Consider the following 12,799-nt stretch of genomic DNA (forward strand, 5'->3'; position numbering starts at 1 on the left):
TTTGTGCTGTTTTTGGGAATTTGCTGATACTCCTCTACCAATGTGAGCTTGGGGACCAGAGTTCCAAAACATTACACCTTCCCTGGGCTTCAGTCTTCAAAGAAAAAGCACATGTTTCTAAGCTTGCTTCTAGAACACCAAGACCAAAAATCAGCCTTGACAGCCATAGCTATAGGAACTCCAAGAAAGCCTCTGGCAGAGCCCAAACTCATCATCATGGCCTGAAAGGTTTTTCATGACCCAAGCCTTGTTTAACTTTCCAGCCTTCCCTCCCACCACCTACAAGTGACTCTTCTGCCATGGGAGCCATGTCCAGCTCCTTAAAGTTGTACACATGCTATTCCCTCTGCCAGAAGCATTCTCCCTTTCTCTCCTTGCCTGGCTAAATCCAACTTGTCTTTTGAGTCTCAGCTCCCCTGCAATGGCACTGAATATTCATCTTCTATGCTCACATTGGACCTTCTACTTTGCTCATCATAAATCCCAACAGAACAATGATTTATTGATCACCTTCTCTATGTCAAATACTGTGGAGAGTACTCAACACTAAATTAGACATGATCCCTATCTCACTTGCAGGAAAGACAGTGGTTCTCAACTCTAGCTATGCATTAGAATCACCCGAGAAACTTTTTAACAATATCATTGTCTACTATCTCCTGGAGTTGGGAGCTCTGGTAGCATAGTGGCTAAAGCACTTGACTGCTAACCAGAAGGCTGGAGGTTCAAACCCACCAGCCACTCCTCGGAAGGAAGGTTGGGTAATCCTACTTCCATAGTGATACTGCCTCGGAAACCCAAGGAGGGGTCACTATGAGTCAGGGCTGACTCAACGGTACATAACAACAACAACATCTCCTGGAGTCTTCTTAAAATCAAACAATAGTTTAAATTAACTAGTAAAGAATGTCTATGGTGAGCATTATGATCTTTTAAGGTCTATCTGTATGGGAGCAAGTGGACAAAACAACTGGAAAAATTAGATAGAAAACTTAGGAGGTAGTGAGTTTATATTCATGAGGGAGGAACAACTCAGAAAAGGACAATGAGAATAGTGGCACAACTTGAAGAATGTCACTGAATTGTACATGTAGAAATGTTGAATTGGTATATGTTCTGTTGTGTATATTCTCAACAACAAAAGTAAAATAACTTTAAAAAAAAAAAAAAAAAAAGATGTCATTACAAGGACATTCTTCCCCTGCCCCTCAAGAAATTCCAACTTAACTGGTCTCGAATGGGGTCCTGATAATCAGTATGTTTCAAAACAATAATTCTCAACAATAGCAGCTTTTGGAATCACTTAGGAAGCTTTATAAAATACTAATGCCTTACACTCATCCCAGGGCAATTAAATATAAATATCAGGGAGAGGAGTGAAACTTGAATATAGGTATTTTTGTCTGTTGTTGTTGTTGTTATGTACTGTTGAGTCAGACCCAACTCATAGTGACCCCTCCTTGGGTTTCCAAGGCAGTATCACTATGGAAGTAGATTGCCCCATCTTCCTTCCGAGGAGTGGCCAGAGGGTTTGAACTGCCAGCATTCTAGTTAGCAGTCAAGTGCCCAAGAAAGTCTAACAAATGGCCAGGTTTGAAAGCCAATGGTCTAGAAGGAAGAATAGATGTTCAATACTTCATACTATCTAGTAAGGGCCTGTTTATCTGTCCCCCTGCCAATCTATAGCTCCTTAAAAGCAAACACTTTACCTATTTCCAGTACTTGGCACTGTACCTGGCACTACTGTGTGATAGTTAGTAAATTTCTCACTAAATATTTACTGATGGAAAGGAAAGAAGACAAGGTCTGGATTATCTTGGTTGAGTGGGACTCTCTTTCTTGAGCTGGAACCCTGCCCCCTGTTCTACCTTGATTTCAATCAGAACTTCTTCCTGTAGTTCTTTGCTAAGCAAAAAATCAAAAAGTAGTCCTGGGCCTTGGCAAAATGATGAATTAGCAAAACTTGTCCACTCTCTTTCCTCACAAGACACCTTGCCTACATTCCAGTTCTGAATTCACTTTCAGGTAGATAGTTAGCTGGCTGGTACAGCTGAACAGGGAAGAATAAGAGACTTCCAGCTAAGACACTATGTGATTTAGGTTTAAAGTTTCATACTCTTGTGGATATTGGAAATTTAATTGAATAGTCCTGAAAAATAAAGACTATCAACATCCAAAGAATAAATCTCTAATGGTAGAAATATAAACATTTTGTCAGGAGAGGTGAAAGGAGGACACCTTGGTCACCACCTCCTCATCTGACACACATTCTCTTCATCTGAAACATATGGGGCCTTATTTGACTTGGCCTAGTTGAAAGACTGTCAGTACTAGCACAACCCTAAACTCATACAACTATTGAGTTATGAGCTAAGACTGGCTCCAGCACTTTTGCTCTTAACTGCTATGCTATATTACCCCATGACACAATAATAATAATAATAAATACATCAAAAGAAGAGACAAAGATTCAGTAAGATGATACACATAAGATTTTGGCACAATACTTAATAAATACTATTATTATGGAGTAGCATTTCAATATATGTTGGGTAGGTAGGTCACTGGATTGCCTTCCTAAGGTAGTCTGAAAATCTTCTCCTGAGAATGAGGCTCATAGTTTGCTAGATTCCATTATTTGCTTAAATTGATGGGAAAATGTGAAGATGCCATCAATTTACAGAAAAATGTCCAGTTGAACTAAAGCATAATCCCATTCTGATGCCTTCAAGATACATCTGGCCTTAAAAATGGCCAGAGGAAGTGGTAAGATTTTGTAATCTAAAAACTGCTTCCCTATCTAGATACCATTATTGTTGTTGCTAGCTGTCATTGAGTCAACATCCAACTGACGATGGACCCATACACCACAGAAAGAAATGCTGCCTTGTCCTGTGCTGTCCCCATGATTATTTAGGTACTAAAATATTGTGAAGGAGCTTTGGTAGCACAGTGCCTAAGGTATCTGTGGTAGTTAAGGTTGTGTGTCAACTTGGCTTGGCCTGGTTGAGTGGCTGGGCAGCTGGTAGTGGTTATTCCCCATGATGAGACTGGTAATCAACTCCATGGTGGAATCTACCGTGAGCAGCTGAGTAGCTGCCTTAGGAATGTGGTCTGGTTCCTGTATATAAGGAGCAGCCTTGGGGAACAGTCTCTAACTTATGGCACACTTGAATCCTACATGTACCTCTGTCATTGTTCAGCAGCCTGCTATGCTCTGCCGGCCTTGGGACATTCAATGGACTTGAATTAATGGCCTGTTGTGTTGTTTGATAACATCGGAACTGTGCCTTTTTATTTGTCAGCCTTGGGCTTGTCAGTCTCAGCAGCCAGCAGCTGAGTGAAGAAAAGCCTCTAGCTCCAGTGGGCCAGGAGCAGGAGGCAGAGCTGAAGCCCAAGGTTGAGGGGCTTTCACCCAGCCCCTAGAGTCTGGCATTTTGGACTCAGACTTAAAGTCTCAAAACTGTAAGAGAATAAACTCCTGTTTCTTCAAGCATCTCATTTGTGGTATATTCTTGTTAGAGCAGCACTAAGGAACCGGAACAGTATCTGACTGCTAACCAGAAGGTTGGTGATTCAAATCCACCAGCCACTCCATGGAAGCAAGACAGGGCGATCTACTTCAATAAAGATACACTGGCTCAGAAACCCAGTGAGGGTATCTGTGAGTCAGAATTGACCTGACAGCAGTGGGTGATTTGGAACTATTGTGGTCCACAGGGTTTTCATTGACAGGTTTTCAGAAATCTACCACTAGGTCTTTCTTTCTAATCTTTGACTGTTCAGCACTTTAGCAACACCCAAGCCTGCAAAGAAAGATGAGTGGTGCTGCATGAACTCCCACCAGCCACAGCGTACAAGAGTCCATCCTAGTCTTCTTTGGGGAAAATACATATGCGAGTTATGGATAGTGCTGGCGTTGGTGAAGAATACTGAAAATACCATGGAATGAACAAATCTATCTTGAAAGACATGCAGCCAGAATGCTCCTTAGAAGCAAAAATGGCCAACTGATCTCTCATACTTAGCTCATGTTATCATAATAGTTAAGTCCCTGGAGAAGGATCTCATGCTTGGTAAAGTAGAGGGGGAGTGAAAAAAGGGGAAGACCTTTGATGGGATAGATTGACACAGTGACTGTCATGATGGGCTCAAGCACAAAAATGATTATGAGGAGAGTATAGGCCCAGGTGGTGTTTCATTCTGTTATACTTGGGGTTGCTATAAGTTGGAACAATCTTGAAAGCTACTAACAACAACAACATTGAAAGAGGTAAAAGGTGCCAAACTGTACATGTTTCACAGCTTTGGCTTTGCCCACCCTGACTTGAAGCACATTGCTTTTCCTCTCATTTCAATCTCTCAAGAAAGCCAAGGCAGGGCACAGAAAGGAACTAACATTTATCAAACACCAAACCAAGTGTCCGTCATTGTGCAATGTGATTTCTCCAGCACCACTGCATTTAGTTCTTGTAACAATATTGAGATGAAGGTACTCTCAACTCCCACACCAAATGCCAGTTTTGTTTGTTTGTTCACTTTTTTAAAACGTATACAAAGAAGGTCTGAAGTGTCAATAATCCTCCAAAGTTCCATCACTTGTAATTGGCACAACTAGGACTAGGACTTAGACATGCCTGGTTCTAAAGCTTACTCTTTGTGCCTCACCCCCTGACATACACTGCCTGCGCGAGTCACTTGACCTCACACAGCTCCAGGACCCTGAGGTGGCAGTGTAGAAGATGAGCCAGAGAGAGGTTGTATAAACTAAGGAGTGACAAGGTCCAGAAGCACAATTCCAGCCCTTCCTCCCCCGCCCTCCTTCAGATACAAAGCTCCAGCAGCAGCTGAAGTGGCAGAGAGGTGAGCAAAAGTCCCAAAAGGGTGCACACACGTGTACATACAAACACACGCACCTCACCTCAATCACAGCCCTCTGCAGCCCGAACCCCACTGCCAGCCAGACTCCTGTATGACTGAGAGGAAAGTTATTTACTGCAAGGTCTGGCCTCCTGTGCCACCATGTAATTCCAGACAATTGCGCTTCCAAATAGATCATTTGGGAGAAAATCAACAGTGGCTTTGCTTTCAATCTACTGGAAAATGAAGTCCTATGAATGTCTTACATAAGTCCACTGCAGGAAGAGTGTGGACTCAGAGCACAGCTCTAGCAAAAGAGGGTAGGCTCTTCCCTCCAGGCCTGCAGACCCTTTCTCCCTGCCTCAGAAGAGTCTGTCAGGCCATAGACAATGATACAAGGAAAGAAAAAGGTGTGAATGAAGCCTACAAAAAAATACTAGGTGGAGCTTTAGGGGAGAAATGGGAACAAAGCACCCTGTCAGCAGAGAAGCTTAGAGCAGAGTCCTGCTCTGCCAAGTCTGTCAAATCCAATAAAATGCAGTGACAGGTCCCTCAAATTGTACCCCCCCCACCCTCCCCATACACCTGTGCCAAAACACTTTCTTCTTCCTGGTGTGGTGTGGTGTGTGTGTGTGTGTGTGTGTGTTTATTTGTTGTTTTTAGTTGCCTTCTTGCCAATTCTGCCTCAAGGAAACCCCATGTGTGCAGAGTGAAGCTTATCCAGAGGGTTTTCAAGGCTTTTAGGAGCAGAGCACCAGGATTTTTTTCTGAGGTATCTCTGGGTGGGTTTGAACCACTAGCCTTTCAGTTAGTAGTCAAGTGCTTAACTGTGTCCTTGTGTTGGAATCAACTTCACAGCAACTAACAACAACCATCTTTATTTTCCATTATAAAAGTAAAATCTTACAGGAGAGAATTTCAAAAATATAGAAGCATAGCAAAAATGAAAATATACTGTCCATAGTCCCATCACCAAAACACAGTCATTGTTAACATTTGGATGGACTTCTTTCCAGTCTTTATTTTTATGTGTTTTAAACTTAAAAAAAAAATAACTGGAAAGATTAGATAGGAAACCTAAGGGTCAGTGAGTTTATGTTAATGGGGGAGGAACAAGTTGGAAAAGGTGAGAATGGTTGCACAACCTGAAGACTGTCGCCATTGCCACGGGGTAGAAACTGTTGAGTTGCAAGTTGGAAAAGGTGAGAATGGTTGCACAACCTGAAGACTGTCGCCATTGCCACGGGGTAGAAACTGTTGAGTTGGTGTATATTTTGCTATGTTTATTCTCAACAACAGGAAGAAAGTAAAAAACTTTTTTTAAAAAAATAATTCATTATGAGCTTTCCAAAATGTCCCAAACATTGACCTCTGGAGGCTTCTGGTAAGGTGCTGGTTGATACAAACTTGAGGGCTGGTCAATTAGAGAGCCAGTGGTTGATTAGTTAGATTATGGAGAAGGCTGAAAAGTAAAAAGAATACTAAAGTAGAATTCAATAGATGTTCATTCTAGTCGCTTTTCTGCCATCACTGGCTGCAGGACCTTGGGAAACAGCCCCTTACATGCACCATCTACCGAGGGAAATGGAATGGTAGAGGACACTAGGAGTCAGACAAATGGGCTGCCGTATTTCTCATATTTTCTGAGATAATCACTCTCTATACATAGCAGTTATTTTCTCATCTGTGCAATGGTGATATTAATATTTGTGGCCCAAATTACCCATAGCTGTTGTGAGGGTCAAATTAAATATTATGTGCCAAAAAAAAAAAAAAAAAAAAACCTTGGTAACTGTAAAGAATGATTACAGTGAAAACTATTCCTATGATGAGAAAAGAGAAAACACCTGTGCCACCCACCTTTGAGTTACTTTGTGAAAATACAAGGAGATAGATAGTAAACATGATAGCATTATAAAAAGAATAAAACACTGTGAAAGAGTGAGATGAGGTGGGCAAGAGAAGAGACGGAGAGGTGCTATTCCTGAAATTCCAACAAAAATCAGGAATGATGGATGGAATACAGACAAAAGAAAGCAATTTTCTTCCTTTCACCTCCTTTGTCCCCAAAGGTGCTGACTGCTCACCCTCTAAGAATCCAGATGGGGGATCGCAATGCACAGGGTATGGCTTGCTTTGGCTCTGCACCTGTGCAGAAGTTACTGGGCAGCTGAGGTACTCCTGTCCCATCTTCCCCAGAACCTTCTCCAGGTGGAAGTAGGGTGTGAAGCACTCTCCAGCCTACAGGCTGGAATCAGTTTCATCTGCTCACATCCTGAAGAAAGCAGAGTAGAACGGGGAGCGGGGAAGAAAAGGAGGAAGAAGCTTTGAACCACACAGAAATGTAGGAGAGAACTGCTTCAGAATACCCACACTAATTTGGGGGTTCCTCAGGAGCGAAGCAGCCAGATCATGGAATTAGTGACAGTGTGCCACCTTCTGGTGGGCTTAGATATTGCACAATCTCCTGTGTCTGCTTGAATCCTAACCCTTGTCCCTGTTCAGCACTCCTCAGTTATTTTGCCAAGTGAACACACTGGTTCCATGGCATCTCTAAGACCAAGAGCAGACCAGGAAAAACTGGTACAATGATGAAATGTATCTTTAGTAGCTCCCACTTCCTTATTAAACTCATTCTCTCTAGCTTTGCACTTCTGCTGCCTTTTGGTCCCCAAGTTCAATGCTCTTACTTCACACATAAGCATCCAAGACCTACTGAGTCCCCTTCCCCAGCAATGATTGTATTTTAAAGGAGACCTAAGGGATTGGGCATTGCATAACATCATTCCATATGTCCATTCAAACAGTTATTGGGCACTCACTGTGTGTAAGGCACTGTACAAGATATGAACCCATCCCTCAGGATCTTATAACCTATTTAGGAGAGTAAAAAATAAATAAAATTAAAAGTACTGAAATGACTACACCACCAAAGAAGCCCCAGTGATGGAAAAGTTAAGCACTTGGCTGTTAACCAAAAGATTGGTGGTTCAAATTCACTCAGTGGCTCAGTGAAAGACCTAGAAATCTGCTCCCACAAAGGTTACAGCCAAGAAAATCCTACAGAACAGTTCTATTCCATCACAAGGGATCATTCTGAGTTGGAATTGACGTGCTGGCACCCAACAACACAACAACCACAGTGCAAGTGGTCAACTGAGTGAAGAGTAAAACCAGAGATCTCAAGGAGGTCTGAAAGGGAGAAAGTATCATTTATGGTTGACATGGTCAGTGATGATGATGTTTGATCTGTGCTTTGAAAGATGAGGAAGTTGTAACAGGAAAGGGTAGAACACATCTGCTAAAAGGAATAGTATGCACAAGGACACAGAACAGAGAAAAGGCAAGACCTGCTCACAACAAATGTTTATACAATTTGATAAAGGCTCTGGTGGGACAGTGGTGAAAGCATTTGGCTGCTAACCAAACTGTTAGCAATTTGAACTCACCAGCTGCTCTATGGGAGAAATTGAGGCAGCCTGCTTCTGTAAAGATTTACAGCCTTGGAAACCCCATGGGACAGTTCTACTCTCTCTGATAGTGTCAGATTCAACTCAATGGCAGTGGGTTTTGGGGTTTATTTTTATTTTTGTCTTCTCAATCATCTCATAAGGTCACTGTTACTACTATCAAACTAATGTTAAGATGGAGAAACTGAATCTATGAGAGGTTAAATTACTGGCCTTAGGAAGACTCCACAGCTAAGGAAAAAGTAACATAAAGCCACAGATTGTTAGTCCATAACACACATGATTGACTTGGAAAGGGAGATGTGACCATTCTGTGGAAGACAGGGAATACTAACTTAATGTTGGGTAAATGGTGAGGTTTCAGGCATTGTGACAGTAGAGTGGAGTTCCCCTTTGAGGTCCATGGCGGTGACCAGATGTGATCTGCTTATCTTCTTCTCTCCTTCCAAACTGAGATTAACCCCTCACTGGTCATTATCTTTCTTTGCCTTAGTGACACACCCTGAGATATTCAGCTATAAAGGAGCTTTCAGACAACATATAGAAAAGTTATTTCTTTTTTCCCTGCAATGCATTTATCTGTTTGAGTTCCTACTCACTGCATTATGTGTGATTAGGCCTCAGGGTGCCTCTGTGAATTGAAATGATACAGTCAAAATGTATGATTAAAAGACTGAGAGGCAATAATAACAGCATAATCATACCATGCATTCATATACCACTTTAGCAGCTGTTGTCTCATTTACTCACACAAAAATCTGCAGCACTGTGAGATAGGAATGACAGAATTTTACAGATGGGAATATTGAAACAGAGGACTTAGGTGGTTTGCTTGGGGCCACACAGCAAGTGATGGAGCTGTAGCTAGATCCCCTAACTCTGAAATCAGTTCTTTTTCCACAGAAGTTCAACCTCCCAGTTCAGTTAGGCTATGGAAATGAAAGGGACCATGTGGCACCATCTGTTTCCACGCCACCCCAGGAGCTCTGGGTTCAGCACCATGGACAGAAGTAGCCCCCAAACAATTCTTTAATAGCATGTGATGCTCATTTCCAAAGTAGCTAACTTGCAAGCTAAGTTCTGGAATGTCAAACTATGCCAACTACCCCAGCAATTCCACAGAGAGGCATAGAGATGCTGACAGTAGTGGTCACTTAGAAACATATCAGAGGTTAGAACAGACACTTTCATTGTCCTAGCATAGGTGAGACTTTAACCAAAGCAGCTACTCTTTCACCAGGTAAAGTCTAACTTGATTTAATGACCAATAATATGTATACTAAGAGTCCCTAACCCACAAATCCTAGACATTCTTTAAGAAACCAACCCTTTTGGCCCCTTTCACATCCCAGAAATATTGTGAGGACCCCCAAACTAACCAATGTGAAAATAACAATATCACCTAATGTCCATCGAGTGCTGGTTTTCTGTCATTCTCTGAGATAGGCCCTTAAACACTGTGCCATCATTTGATTCTTTTACTAGTAAATGTTAACTTTGCATAAGATGGAGAGGCTATGAGAAAAATCACTGGAAAAATAATACATTACACTGAAAAGATGCTCTGACTCTGGAGCCATCCAGTCCTTCCTGCAGCCCCCAGATCTGCCTTTCATGAGTTGTATGACCTTGGGAATTAACTTAATCATTCTGAGCATATGTAAAATTGGAGAATCCCACTTTCATCCCAGGGTTGTTGGGAAGATGGTACATAATGCATATATATAAAGCCCAAAGAACAATGTTAGACACATAGTAGGTCCTCAGTGAACACTTTTAAAAGCCCCCTCCACCCATGTCTTTTGTTCTCTGCAGCTGCCTTCTTCTCCCTCAACTTGTTGACCTAGTATAAATATAAAAATAATATTTAGGGAGAATGAAGGGGAAGTAGGTCAAATAAGAATCACTCTACAAATCTAAAGAGAAGAAGACTTTTTAATTAAAAATGATACTCCCTCCAAGGGAAGTCTTAGGGATTGTAGGGGAAAAGATAGTAGACATGATGGGGAGATGACAGTCATAAGAAAGTTAGGTAGATACCTATTGAGCTTGTGGTGCCTAGCCCAAGCCAGCAATGCAAGTGGGAGCTGAACATCATTCTTGACCTTCCCTCATACTCGCATCATTTGCAAGGCAACTTTGCCTCCCAGGCAGGAAAGGGGCTAAGAGTAAAAAAGCTTTTTGACCAGAGTTCTAGTCATAACTTCCAATGTTCACCAGTTTCTGCAAACACCAGGTCACATTCACCTTCCCTTCCTGTCCTGAACTTTAGAATCTATTGGCCCATTGGGAAGAGATAAACACACAAGAGGTGATGCTTAAATAACATCACTAGAGAAACTGGACTCTAAAAGTGCTTGGTTCATGAATTCATTCTTTCAACCATTGCTTATTGGTTTCCAGGAGAAATACTTGGTCTCTTCCCTCAAGGAGCTATGGTGTAGTGAGAAACAGTCTAGTTAGTGACACAATAACATGTGTTAATAAAGATGTGTCCTGCACAGTGGAGGACAGAGGGCATGGTTGTTGTTGTTGTTATTAGGTGCCATCAAGTCACCTCTGACTCATAGAGACCCTATGCACAGCAGAACAATGGCACAGGGGAAGCCCTAATTCCAACCACATTACCACCATCTAAGAATATTCCCTGAGACCCATTGCATAATAGAGATAGCCCTCAAAGCCCTTCTACACACTGCTTAAACTCCACAGGTTCAATGTGACCAGACTCTTTACCTTCCCTTACCTCTCAAGCTCTCTAGCTGAACAAATGCTCAGAAGTTAAAAAACATGTTTATATCTGAAAGGGACCCTAGATATCACCTTATCTGACCTTTATATTTTACAAACTGAGTTCTAGAGGGATTGTGACATCTAGGTTGCAAAGCTGATGGATCAAAAACTATGATACCTGTTTCCCAACAACCAAGCCAGAAACTAGGTTCTGCTACAAGTTCTTTTCTATCTCAGATAAGGTCCACTGCCTCCTCCACGAGTTTAAAATTCTGCTTCCTTTGTAGCCCATTTCCCCAAGTCCTTCTCCTCCTCTGCAAAGCAAGGTGGATAGATGCTTTAGTTAACTAACAAGGCATTCCTTTAGGGTTTAATTAAAGTAAACTGACATAATTTCCTGAATCTGTACTTCAACCATATTCATTCAAACTAACAACCCATATTATATTAAATACCTTGGGTACTTTACACATTCTTCAAAATGATAATGGATATCAGGTCCATAAACAGCAGGACCAAGGAGAAACCCGTGGGATCCACCATTGTATTACTGACAAGATTCTATTTTAACTCCTTCCCTATCCCTTAGAAGTAAGTGACTGGGAAGACATGAGCTTCCTGGAATTGTAGATCCTTGTCCTTTAGCACCTGGGGATGATAATGATGCTCCTCTTGATTGATCCTACACATGGCTTTTCATGAGCTGTATGACCTCCCAGATACCATGGAAGCAACGTGGTAGAGCAGAAATGTAGTGACTCATTGGTCAGGCAACTTGGGTGGGTATGATTTTTTGCTATGTAACCTACAACAACTGGAATTCTCTAAGATTGCATTTCCTCGTTTATAAAATGGGGGTAATATTACCAATCACACTGGGATTTTGTGAGAATTAAATAAAATATGTGAAGTAAAGGATCAGGCTTATATTAAACCAAAAAATACAAAGCCATTTCTGTTAAGTTGATTCTGGCCCATAGTAACCCTGTAAACCAAAACCAAACTTACTGGCATCAAGTCAGATCTGACTCATAGAAACCCCTCCTTGGGTTTCCAAGGCAGTATCACTATGGAATTAGATTGCTCAGCCTTCCTTTGGAGGAGTGACTGGTGGGTTTGAATTGCCAGTCTTCTAGTTAGCAGTCAAATGCCTTAGGCATTATGCCACCAAAGCTCCCACAGTAACCCTACAGGACAGGTTAAAATTGCTCCATAGGGTATCAAAGGCTGCAAACCTTTTTAGGGAAGCAGAATGCCACATCTTTTTCCCACGGAGCAGCAAGTGGGTTGGAACTGCTGACTTTTCAGTTAGTACCCAAGTACTTAACCACCGGACCACCAGGGCTCCTGGACCCAAAAATATTAATTTGCTTTCCCTTCCATCAAAAGGAAGAAAAATGAACATGCCAATTGCCATTTTAGTCCTAACTCTAATTGAACATGAAATCTGAATATTTTAATTTCTCTGTTCAGGTCCTCAGTTTCCCTTTTGCAAAAAGGGCATCTTACTATTTTCCAGAGAATAGGATGAGCTACTCATTATCCACTAGATAAAAGTATGATTTACAATAGAAATACAATTTTAAAAGCAGAATTAACTATGTATGGGTTAGAGGAAGAGAATTAGCAATGACTAAGTGTCTACTAAGGAGCTCTGGTAGCATAGTGCCTAAGGCACTTGACTGCTCACCAGAAGGCTGGCGGTTCAAACCCACCAGCCACTCCTCGGAAGGAAG

The 12,799-nt window shown here is 41.8% G+C and overlaps 1 protein-coding gene across 1 annotated transcript in view; it reads right to left on the reverse strand.

Moving 5' to 3' along the window:
* Window positions 1-12,799, reverse strand: part of NRXN3 (neurexin 3) — a 2,130,901-nt gene that overhangs the window by 1,853,444 nt on the left and 264,658 nt on the right. The gene's annotated exons all lie outside the window — the stretch shown is intronic.

Source organism: Orycteropus afer, unplaced genomic scaffold (genome assembly GCF_000298275.1).
Source record: "Orycteropus afer afer isolate SDZICR_OR568_19922 unplaced genomic scaffold, OryAfe1.0 scaffold00079, whole genome shotgun sequence".
Lineage (NCBI taxonomy): Eukaryota > Metazoa > Chordata > Mammalia > Tubulidentata > Orycteropodidae > Orycteropus > Orycteropus afer.